The sequence below is a fragment of the Diabrotica undecimpunctata genome, chromosome 1, assembly GCF_040954645.1.
Source record: "Diabrotica undecimpunctata isolate CICGRU chromosome 1, icDiaUnde3, whole genome shotgun sequence".
Taxonomy (NCBI): Eukaryota; Metazoa; Arthropoda; class Insecta; order Coleoptera; family Chrysomelidae; genus Diabrotica; species Diabrotica undecimpunctata.
Window position 1 is genome coordinate 46,478,690 of NC_092803.1, and position 13,406 is coordinate 46,492,095.

At 31.5% G+C, this 13,406-nt stretch overlaps 1 protein-coding gene across 2 annotated transcripts in view; it reads left to right on the forward strand.

Moving 5' to 3' along the window:
- The first annotated feature begins 727 nt into the window (after positions 1-727).
- LOC140448853 (Ig-like and fibronectin type-III domain-containing protein 2) overlaps positions 728-13,406 on the forward strand; it is a 1,058,385-nt gene continuing 1,045,706 nt past the window's right edge. For both annotated transcript variants that reach the window (XM_072541975.1, XM_072541985.1), the window contains exon 1: positions 728-929. The gene's annotated coding sequence lies outside the window, so the exon portion shown is untranslated. The remainder of the gene's footprint in view (positions 930-13,406) is intronic.

Consider the following 13,406-nt stretch of genomic DNA (forward strand, 5'->3'; position numbering starts at 1 on the left):
ACTCGGATCCCACATTTCGTAGAAGTGTCACTTACCTAAGGGAGGCCATAATAGAGTTTTTAAATAGACTGGTGTGAAGGGACAACTTTAACCCAGGGACGAGCCATTATAAAACTCAAGTTATGGGGAAGTGGTTAAGCACCCACTCATATTGAACCTAACCTAATCTAGTCGAGTGTGAATCTGAATATTTGGTGAAATGATTAAGACTTAGATATTGAATTGAAGCAAAATAGAAATTAGTAGTAGGAAAGGAAAAGTAAAACTTAATAGAATAGAATAAGTAATATAATATAATATTAATAATAATAATATAATAATAAACAGAATAATAATTCTGTAATTATATTGTAAGATTTGAAATAGTATCTACATTTTAAGTCCTAGGACATAAGTAAATATTGTGCTAAATAAATAATATATTTGTATAACAACCCTTTTTGTGATTAATAGTTCAATCTCTTTGTAAGCGATCGTTAGTTGCGCAGCTACCAGGTACGTTTCTTCGTTAATTGTGTAATCATCAACCCACAATCAAACAAAGCTTTACTTTACACGCTTCTAACTCAAACAGCAGATCCATTACAAGCACACATCCTTAAAAAAAAGCTATCCTCAGTCAATCCTGCTAATTGAATCCTGTTAGATTAGTACGTCGCTTTCAGCGATTACCTCCGACCTTCCACGAGCGCCTTCGCAGGTATTATTATTGTTGATATTGAAAAGCGAGCGGTTAGTCGTCAGAGCGTCGCTGAAAGAGACGCCGCGAGCGTTTATTTTGTTGAGCGCCGGGACGCGTGTGATGTTACTATCAATGATATTTAACTAAGTCCTTTTGATACAATCTAACAGTACAGACAATATCTACCCTATTGGTCAATTGTGCCAATTTGTGGTGTTCTCTTGCTGGAATTCACTGTGTTCTTAAGGTAAGTAAATCAAAATTAAAACAAAATTTTTATAAACATTAAACATATTGTCACATATTTATTATAACGTGGATTTAATTGCATGATTTTTACTTTAACTACTATTGCTCCGAATAGTGATCTGGATTTGAATTCATAGTTTAGCTAAAATATTCTATTGTTCCCTTTTTATTGTTAGTAATTACAGTTTGTTTATTTAATTTGATTAATACATGTTCACTCGTTTTTTGACAATACCCAGTATTTTTAGCGATATTTTTTACACCCACATTTCAAAAGCTTTCAAATTTTTCAAGCTTATAACACATGACATCAGTTCGGGTCCATGTTTTAATACCATGTAAGGATGTAAGAAAATATTAATGACGAGTCATAGAAATAAAACTAGTGGAATCCTAATACTACGTCTTGAAACTGTCTTCCATTTGAAATGTCTTTTTTTTTCTGTTTCGGAACCGATTTTTTGAGTGTAATTAAATCGTAAATATCAAACTATAGATTTAAACAAAACAAAGCTATTTATAAATTGCTAATCCCTTTGTTTCGTAGTCTTCTAAAATATTTTCATACCATTATTTCTTTAAACATTTTTTTAATGGTTCTAAAGCTATCTTTTGTGGTATCTTAATGAAATTATGATTTTTATTGGGAATAGACTACAATTTAATTTAAAATAAGTTAATTTTTGACGTTTCGATTCTATTCTCATATATAGAAGACTCAGGTATAAAGAAATCCTACACACACCAACAGATATCTAAATTACAAATCAGATCACATTATTATTAGAAAGGGAATCATTAAATCCTTGCCAAAATTACTTATTCTAATAAAAATTCGTTCTTAGAGGAGAAACATTTGTTAACACCTGTTTTTTTTTTTAATTATTATCCTTTGTCGTTTATAACTAAGGAATTTTCAAGAATCGACCGAATGGAACACAACAAGAACGGGATTCTTCACCATCCAGAAGGAATAATACGAGGAAAATAACAATACCATAAATAAAATGATTAACAGAAAAACTTGGAAATAAGTTCAACATTTTAACAACATTTAAAACAACACACATTGTGTGTTGAGAAAATAGAGAATTTAATGGATCTGAAATATGTAAACACTCATGGGACAATAAACATAGGTTTCAGTGGAAAAATTTAAATTTAGTCCTAACCTGAGGCTAATTCAGGCAACCGGCGGCTCTGCTCTATTCAGTTTCGAGTTTTCGCGAGCTAGATAAGGTGATGCCTAGATATTTTAACTCTATCACTTGTTCTATTTGTTACTCATATTAAAGGAGGAAATAAATAACAAGTGAATACCACTATTAGTAAGTCAATAACATATCGGAGATACATCATTTATGTTTTTATCAAATACTTACTATGTTGGAATAGTATTATGAGGTTTTTCCTCATGATTTACTATTGAATCACTAGCAGGGACATTTTACTGTTATCATTGCATGTCGATGTCTTATTTCAAACTTTAATTGTGGTTTATTCCCAATAAAAACACTTTTTTTATCTAATTTTTGTATTTTAATTTATAAACTCATCCTTCAATATAACCCAAAAGTTTAACCTAACTGTGTTTGTCTTTGTGGTCGTACGGAATTTGTACTGTTTGAACCCCAACACAATAAATCTCTTCTTTCGTTCTGCTCTTTTCATATTTTTCGCTTTTTTCCATCTTTCTTTTTCGCCTGATTTTTCCGACGCCTATATTTTTTATTACCAAATAATAATTTTGTACATTACAATGTATATAAACAAATTATTACACATTTTTGAGGTAATGAAATGTAAATGCCATGTTTTGAGTTACAAATGTCATCATTTATAAAACATATATAATATAATTCTTGATCTGTAAATTATATTTTTGTCTTTTTTGAATTTTGTTTGTCCGATATTTCTTTTCAAGTATTGTATTTTTACTTTATTTATGTCAAAGTTATTTTAAATAAAAAATTCAATTTTATGATAAACAAAATGTAATGCTTTATTTTTTTTAAGGAAAAGCTAATGTCTTAAAACAACATTTAAGGAAAAATCTCACCTAAGTTTTATTATTCTAATTCTGTGTTCAAAAAGTATAAGCACATTTGCCGTTACAACAAAATTAAATCCTAGAGAAACTTGTGTGTTAAGCTGTGTTTAGACACAATTGTCATAAAGAAAACTAAAACAAGTAAATTGTCCAAAACAAAAATTAAGATAAACAAAAAACAAATATCCAACTTAGCTAAAAACTTAAACTAGTGCGTATTTTAAGAACAGAATAAAAGCTGTGGAACTCGGGCGCAATAAACCTAAGTAATTCCATTAAAATCTTTTTTTGTGTTATTGTTCTCCCATTTGGATATACGACATCTAGGTTGTGTATTACAATAAATGATGATGGGCACCCTTTGGTTTTCTTGCTTAAATCAACCTCATGAAACAAACCAATATTCTGTGCTGTATATTTTACATCAATTATTTTGGTTCATTTTTCTTCAAGTGTCATCTTAGTTCCGAAGGTTGGCGATCATCAGGGCTATTTGCGTATATATTGGCGTATTTTCGAAACTGCTGACCGAAACAATTCGTTGTTGCTACAGCTATACCATTCCCGTAGATTCTTTAGCCAGGAGTTTCGTCTTCTTCCTATGGACCTTTTTCCTGCTATTTTCCCTTGCATAATTATTCGAAGCAGTTCATATCTTTCGCCTCTTGTAATGTGTCCCAAGTATTGCAGTTTTCGTTTTTTGATCGTAAATACGACTTCCTTTTCTTTATTCATTCTTCTCAAGACCTCGACATTTGTGACTCTCTCGGTCCATGATATTCTCAGGATTCTGCGATACATCCACAGTTCAAATGCCTCTAATTTTTTGGTATAAATCTTTTTCAACGTCCATGACTCCATTCCGTAGAACAGCACAGAAAGTACGTAACATCTCATCAGGCGAAGTTTCATTTCAAGGCTCAAATCTCTTCCGCAGAACACTCTTTTCATTTTAGTGAATATGGATCTGGCTTTTTCTATTCTTATTTTGAATTCTGCTCAGCTATCGTTGTCTTCATTTATAAAAGTGCCTAAATATTTGTATTTGCTAACTCGATCGATAATTTCATTGTGTAAATATAAATTTTGGACATTTTGTGTTGATTTCGATATTACCTACCATAAATTTAGTTTTCTTTATCTTCAAAGATAGTCCATATTCTTCGCTGCAGTCTGCTATCTTATTCATTAATGTCTGTAGCTCTTCAAGTGTTTCTGCGATCAGAACGGTGTCGTCGGCAAATCTTAGATTGTTTAATCTAACACCATTTATTTTAATACCTACGGATTGCTTAGAGAGTGTTCTATTCAATACATTTTAGGAATAGAGATTAAACAGGGTTGGTGACAGTATGCACCCTTGTCTCACACCTCGCTTTATTTCAATTTCTTCAGTGGTATTATTCTCTAATCTCACTACTGCTTTCTGATTGTAGTACATATTTGCTATAAGTCGGATGTCTCGTTTATCTAAATTCTTTTCTGTCAGGAGTCTGATTAGGTGATCATTCCGCACTTTATCAAAGGCCTTGTTGTAATCTATGAAACGCATGAATACATCTTGATTTATGTCAAGACATCTTTGAGAACGTTCAGTGCAAACGACGCCTCTCTTATTCCAAGTCTATTTAGGAGTCCAAACTGGGTATTATTGATGCCCATTTCCAGTTTTCTGTGTACTCTAGAGTGTATAATTTTCAGGAATATTTTCAGTACATGGCTCATCAGACTGATTGTACGGTAATTACTACATTTGTTTGGCATTTATCTTTTTTGGTATAATAACAAAGGTGGATAAAAGCCATTCTTGTGGTATTTTTCCTGATGTATAAATGCTATTGAAAAGTTCAACTAAAGTGTGAACGGGTTCGTTTTTAAGATACTTTATCTGTTGAATTTTAAGCCATTCAACTTTTTCGCCAGTCATAGTAACTTTTCTATTTGTTATCTTATTCTCAAGGGACTTTTTACTAAAAAACGCTAGTGAGTTCATTCTTTTGACCTGGAATTTTGCATTTCTTTTTTTGGCCGATTGAATTATGGAAACCCAATCATCGGGATCAAAAATTTGATCATGGTGTTTTCTCTCCTTTTTAATCAACCTAAGATCTTGATCGCATGTATTAAAACTATGTCCAGATACAAAAAATGTTTGTTCTATAACTTTGAGTAACGATTTATACTTTTGAAGTTAATTGCTTAACATTAAAGCCATCTTTATATTTCGATTCTGGCCCCCACAAGCATCGCTATACAAAATCAGATATTCGGTTGGGTCAGGTAAGTGCGCCTCAAGATGGTTTATTAACCATGAAGCTATCTCTTGAGCTCCTCGAGATGCGACATTTTCAGGCCAGACATACATGTGTCATGTTTCTTTGACTTCAATATGGATGCCCAAATTATATATCCACACTTGTCTCTTATAATAAACTACGTCTTCTTCTTCAAGTGCCCTCTCCGCTACGGAGTTTGGCAATCATCATTGCTATTCGTATCTTTAAAGCTGTTGCTCTAAATAATTGGTTAGACGTGCACTGGAACCAGTATCTTAAATTGCGCAGCCAAGATATACGTCGTCTCCCCACGCTTCGTTTGCCCTGAATCTTTCCTTGGATAATTAACTGGAGCAATCGGTACTTTTTCCCTCTCATCACATAACCAAGATATTCAAACTTTCTTCTCTTGATGGTGATCTACAGCTCCCGTTCTTTGTTAATTTTTCGAAGAACTACACTATTTGTTATTTTGTCTGTCTAAGGTATTTATCAAAATTCTTCTGTTTATCCACATTTCGAAGGCCTCTAGTTTATCGGTATTTCTCTAGTTTAAAGTCCGAGTCCCTACTCCGTGCAGCAGTATCGAGAAGATGTAGCATCTAACTAATCTCATTTTCAGGTTTACGTTAATGTCATGACTTCCCAGAATGTCCTTCATATTAACAAAAGCAGCTCGAGCCTTTCCAATTCTAGTTTTTATTTCTTCTGTGATGTCATTGTTCTTATTAACGCTTGTTACCAAATATTTATATTTGTGCACCCATTTAATAAACTACACTACACCTGTACTTAACTCAGGAGTAGGAAGCGTTTTCTGAAGATTAAAGACTAAAACTGATATTTTTTGCTTTAATTATATTTTGCTTTTTGTTTTCTTTAACTGCTTCTGCTTTTCTTTGGTGTAATTCCAATTTAACTTTTGCATCCTGTTTACACGCTGTTCTGAAGTATCAGATGATGTTATTTCAGTATTAATACTGTCACACTGTTGACAAGTATCTTTATGTGGTGCATGAAAATGCAAGTTATACTTGGTGTTAAAAATTTTGCGAACATTAACAGCGAGAGGGGTTTTCTTAAGTCTTCTATGAAATTTTTTCCATACTTTCGATACATGATCGACAAGTTCAAAGTTGGTAAAAGATATTTTCTTTTTATGTTATCTAGTAGGGAGTAATGGGATTCGTATGCTGGGAACAGTTCAAAGAACCCACATAAATACTGCTCGTGTTCAATATTGTTTTTAATATGGGGTGGATGTTTGCCCCTTGCATCCCATATTCTTGTTTATGTGCTAAAGCGAATGAAATTTTTCCATCTATAATGGAAACTGTGTCTTTAAAACAGTTATTACATATCACTTGGTCACAACCATTTTCATCCGGTAAAGTATATATACGAATTTTAGACCTACGTGAATTTTGATTTTGGGTATAAGTTCTCCTCTTGTCTTCTACTTTTGTTTGACCTTAAATAAATGCATTTTTCATTGATCAGTTAAGCGAATAATAATTTTTAAAGATGCTTTGTTTTCGTTCATTAGAAATTTTCATATGACACTTCATTTTGCACGAACATGATTCAACTACGAGATCTTTAGCATTTTTACGTTTTCCTTCTTCCGTGACATATTCTTCTCCTTTCTCCCTGGCTTCTTTTATACCTTGCACGATTCTCAAGATTACTTACTCTCTTTCTGGAATATTGGTGGGATTTGCCTTCTGGTTCATCATTGTCTTGATCTTTAGTGTTCGACAACTCATTTCTTTATTGAGTTTTTTTCACTCGATTCATCATTATTCTTATCTAGAACAATAAATAAGATGTAACAAATAAGTTTGCGACAAACAGCCTAAGGCTATAAACAAACTAATTTGTTTATAAATGGGTATTTAAGGATTATGTTGCTTGTTTTATATTTAAATATTAATAATATTATGACTGTCCTACCTGAAGACTCGATATTTGAAGAACTATATTATAATCGCTATCTGTATCGCTGAAATTGAATCCGAGAGGCTCCGATTCGTCACTGCTCATATTTACATCCGCCATGTTTATTTCGTTAGGCAGTTTTGCCGCAAGCTTTCTATGACATTTTATTAGTGTGACAACCAGTTTATAGATGGGGAAACCATACCAACAAAAATTAAGTTTAGGCTGATTCAGCACACGATTTTTACAAAAATTATAGGCACTTATTAAGCCTAATCCAGTAAAAGAAATTTTTGGGGTTAGGCACCTTTGTCTCTGAGCCACTCAATTGTTTTTGAGTTCCAAGTATTGCTTCTTTTTTGTGATAATTCGTCTTAAAAAAATCAATATCAAAAATTTTCCCTCAAAAGGCAAAAAATTTATTACCACAAGTAAATTACTACATATCGTTAAGATGCTTTTTTTTCGCGTAGTAATTAATTCCTAATCAAAATTACTTTTGTAATAATATTTTATGATCTAATGAATTTTTTATCAATTTTTTTCGGAACTGAGAGTATAAACTCCTGGTTGCGTAATTTTCCACATAAAACTTTTAATGCTGAATGCTACTCCGTCATTAGTTTTTATGTATCTTTTGCAGTTATGACTTCACAAATTCTGGAACGGTCAGACAAACTTAGGGATCGGAATGCACAAAATTAAGGATCGAGAATGTTTTATTTGGATCCACTCTCATTAATATATGTATATAGTGTGTTCCAACGAAAAATTGACTCCCCCACAAACTCAGAAACAAAGAGTTTCCTAAAAATTAAACAAAACACGTCGATTTTTATTGGGAGGGGCACGAATTTTTATGCAAAATTATGTCCTCAAATGTAACCTCCTAGGTACTGCCCCGCATCAACCCCCAGTTTGTTATTAAAAAGCAACTGTGGTCGAGTGGCTCATCATTTGAAAGGTATTTTGTTTCTCTACATGACACTATATTTTTTTAATTTACGGAATAACTTTTGAAGATAATTTTGAATTTAACCAATTCATTATTTGAAATTTCATCAAATTATTCAATTGAATGACCTCCTGTGACTTCCCTACAATAATACAGTCTATTTTTAAAGCCTCTTCGTACATTTGCAAATACCTCCGGTGTCGCAATCTTTGTCGCAACTCTGCAAGATCCGCAGGCGGAGTGGCGTATATTTTTGATTTTAGGTATTCCCACAAAAAAAAATCCAAAGGCAAAAGACCCGGTGATCTGGCTGGCCACTCTATTGGACCCCTTCTGCCAATCCAACGCCCTGGTAAACGTTGATTCAAAAATTGTCTTACGCGTATATCATAATGTGGGGGGTGACTCTTCCTGTTGAAAAGTCAGTTCATCCTCTAAAAGATTATTATCAGATCTCAATTTGTCAGTCATTAGTAAATCAATAACGTCTTCTAACAAATTAAAATAAGTTGTTCCGTTGAGATTTCGTTCAAGAAATAATGCCAATCCACACATATAATTTCTGAGGTGTTTGTGTATGTCTCTCGATGAATGAATAAGGATCACTGTTACTTCAATAACCACAATTATGTCTATTTACTTCACCATTTAGTATAAAAGTACTCTCGTCAATAAAACATGTTTTGCACAATCGATTTTGGTTGTTAGTTATGATTTCACTAAATGCTTCACAAAATTGAAGCCGACAATCAGGATCAGCTTCGTTTAATTGATGAAGTAATCGTATTTTATAATATGCTGATACAAAAAATTGCTATCTTTTAAGACAACACAAATTTTACCCTTACAGGTACCTAATGTTATAAAATTTTAAATATATAAATATTATATGAATATTCTAAAATGTAAATGCAAAAGAGATTTTAATTTTTCTAAATTAAGTAATTTCTAATTTGCTGTGAAAATTCATTTATATTTATTTAAGAAGTTATACTTCTATACGCGCGCTCCACGTTGGAAAGTTGTATGGGAGCGAATCTGTGAAATCATTACATATGTAAGATAATGAGTAAGAGAGAGACAGAAGATATATTTTCTCTCTCTTCCTCTCTCGAATATAAAAATGTTCCTTTTGTATTTATAATTTAATATTATATATGTTATATAAAGATATATATACATATAATATTATACATATAATAAAATATTTATTAATATTATTATTTATGTGATATGTTTTGTATTATTTATTAAATGTTCATAATTATATTAGTCTTTTGTATTTCAAAATAATAATCTCAATAAATCACTGTATGATCCAGAACTGTCAATTTTGAAATACGTTTGTGTCATGTCCTCGGTAGTATAGTAGTCAGTATCCCCGCCTGTCACACGGGAGACCGGGGTTCGATTCCCAGTCGGAGATGACATTTTTATTAATATTATTACATTATTGTCATTTTTAAATACTTATGGATATTGCATTTTAATTTGTATTTTATTATTATATGGAATTATGTTGCACTGTATTGTAGTGTATTTTTTTTTATGTATATTATTGTCATTTTTAAATACTTATGAATATTGCAGTTTAATTTGTATTGTATTATTATATTAATAACAAAATAAACAATAAATTTTACTGCAGAGTACGTGTAAAAAAATTTTTGCATTCAACTCCTTTCATACATATATGAAAATAAAAATATACATTTTCATCAAAATATTGATTCAATCCTTCATTGTTAGTAAGTTGTTATTAATTCTGTTTCTCTTTCTGCTATATCTTACCTATAGAATTACATATGTAATGATTGTGTAGATTGACTCCCAAATAAATTTGTAACGGCGAATGGGTGTATAGAAGTGTAACTTCCACCGGCAGTCCCACTGGACTGGCACACCCGTTTTTTATACATTTTATGTATAAATTATTTAATAAATTTTTGTGTTCGGTAATTATTGTCCCAAATTATTAGGTAACCCAAATTCGCAGTTACAAAAAGGGCTGGGCTGTCTCAGAAACTACTAATGGTATAAAAAAAATTGTTTTGACAAATTTTTAAAATAAAGGTATGCTCATAATAGTTTTCTAAAAAAAATTTATTTTTTTTTAATTATTTCTACGAAATGCATCTCAATATATGAAAACTCAATCTTTTTTGCAATTTTTCAATTTTTTTTTAACGGAGGTAGTTTAAGAATGTAAACTTTTTTTATTTAATAAAAGAAGTCTGTGATCTACTTATACCCAAATGTTTATCCTTGATGTATGTTTTCTAGGGTCATAGTATTCTTTGATAGGGCAAATTAATTCAAAACAGTTGCAAATTAATGAAATAAACTTTAGCGAAAGAATATTAATAGTATAAAAGTTGAGAAATATGCTTCAGGAAAAGTAATAACTACATATTACCACAGAAAATACAGAAGACAAAAACTAAATAGCATTCCCATTTTATGTTCCAAAGAGATGTGGAGATCAGACAAATTAGGACAAATAAAGATATATACGAAATAATTATTTTATTATAAAGAATATAAATGCTTATATAAAGTAAATCTGATGTTTTGTATATAAGGTCGAGATTTTGTTGTCTCTTGAAGGTAATCCACAGTCACTTGTTTTGTAACTATTCAATCGAAATGGGAGTGTTAGTTTTATTTTAATATTCGCATTGTTGATATTTACCTTCGGATAAGGCTTGGGAAATTACTTATAATTATTAAATTCAGTAGCAACAAAAAGTCGGACTATAAGTATACAATTTGGAATAAAAATATATTTTGCAAATTAAATAGGTACATTTTTTATTTTTTAACAATTTTCTTAATAATTCGGATGTTCTAGATGGTCACAAGATACAATAGTTATTTGTGATTTAGTTTTGCGATAATTAGTACGTTATTCTGGAACCTTTCAATTATTTCTACATTGTTTTCACTGGTACATTCCCATAGTTGTAGCATAAACCTAGTACTCTTAATATTGGTTTTTGTAATCCATGGGTAGTTTAAATGTGTTAAAAAAAATAGTAGGCTAAAAATATACTAAATGATAAAACAAACATGATGACAATTAAAAAATAAACCAAAAGAAATAAATAAAGATTCACTAAAAGCATTTAGTTAATAATAATAAAAAACAAATTTCCTCCATCTTTTTTTATTTCTTGCTGAGGTCTTTACTACGGTACAAGACAATCACCAAATTTTATTGGAAGAAACATAGGTACCTATCAGAATATCACACCACTATCGATGGATATTACAATAGGCTTCTTCTTTTTCTTCCAGCTCCATGCATTGTCCGCCTAGGCATTCCAATAAAAAAATATACTTTTATAAAGAAGAGTTTTTTTTAAAAAAGTATATTTTTAATTTTTTATAAAAGTTTAAAAGAACATATTTTTAAATAAATATCTATTGAATTGATATAAGGTTGAATGCTCGAATAAATGAACTTTAAAAATTAAAGGCAGATATCGAGCACAGTTTTATTAATTAAATCTTGCCCAAGTACTTTCGCTCCCTAGAGCATCTTCAGGAGCATTTCGTCAATTTTTGGCTATCCAACAATCGCAGAATGTCATACACATAAAACTAAACATAAAGTTGAACATAACACTACACTAAACAAGGACAAACAGTTTAAAATTATTTAAAAGTCGAAGCTACATTCTGGTCGGCAACAGGAGAGAGACTGTCTATTGGGCCTACAGATAGAAATAAAATTCCTGATTTAATAGATTTATTTGGGATTAAAAACATTTCAGTTAATTAACTAGACATTAATGATGATTAAAACATGAACATGAAGTGTCTAATCGACACTTATCATTAAGAATATAATATTATAATATAAACTAAAAACTAACGGATTGTGAAAGTTCCAAACTATGTCTTAGAGAGAAAATCAACCTCGCAGTACCGCTATAAAATTCAGAGCAACTGTATAAGTAAGTTGAACTGTTTGCTCACAATATCTAGCAAGCAGCATGGGAAAACACTCCTGTGCTGTAACCTACGGTAAAGGGAAATAATTATCCAAAGAAAATAAGAAAACTAATAACCGATAAAAGGATACTAAGAAGAATATGCAACAAACTAGGTCTCCTCAAGATACAAAAAGATTAAACAATGTCAGTCAAGAACTCAAAAGAGAAATCCAACAACTAAAGAATGAAACAATTAATAGATACCTAATAAATTTAATGAATAATAATAGAACTGATATATACAAGATAAAATCCGAGAAGACCAGGCAGGTTTCACAGCGGGGAAATCATGCTTAGATCACATTTACAAGGTCGAACAACTAATAGAAAAAAGAATGGCCAAAAATAGATCCATCCATCTTGCTTTTGTTGATCTTAAGAAGGCATATGACTCAATACCTAGAACCAAGCTATCGGAAGCAATGGAAGACATCGAAGTTCCACGAAGATTAATAAACGCGGTAAAAGCACTCTACAAGAATAACGAAGTAGCTATCAAAACGGGCAATAGAATACGCAGTCCATTTAAGACGACAAAGGGACTACTACAGGGTTGCTCCACATCCCCCACCCTGTTAAAAATATTCCTGGAAAAAACCCTGAAACCATGGAAAAGAAAGTGCGAAGTAATGGGTATACCAGTAAGGAACGAATTTCTATATACGCTAAGTTTTGCCGACGACCAAATAGTGATCACACAAGACGAAGATGACCTCAGTTTTATGATGAGAAAACTGGAGCAGGAATATACAAAGAATGGGATGGAAATAAACCTAAAGAAAACTGAATACCTAACAACGGAGAATACAGAAATAAAATAGCTGGAAATAGACGAAGGTAAACAAATCAAAGGAACAGACAAGTATAAGTATTTAGGCTTCATAATATCGAACAAAGGAACAACGGAGGAAGATATAAAAAATAGACTAGGACAAACAAGAGACTGCATACGAAAATTGAACCCGGTACTATGGGATAAGAACATCAGCATGAAAACAAAGAAAAAAATATATAATACCATGACAAGAAGTATCCTCACTTATGGGTGTGAAAATTGGACAATAAATAAGAAAACCAAAAACAAAATAAGAGCAACAGAGATGGAATTCCTAAGGAGAAGCTGCAGAGTAACAAGAAGAGATAGAATAAATAACATGGAGATTAAGAGGAGAATAGGAATGAACTCCGACATAATAGACTACATCGAACAGAAGAGGTTAACCTGGTACGGACATGTCAGAAGAGCAGACCAAAATCG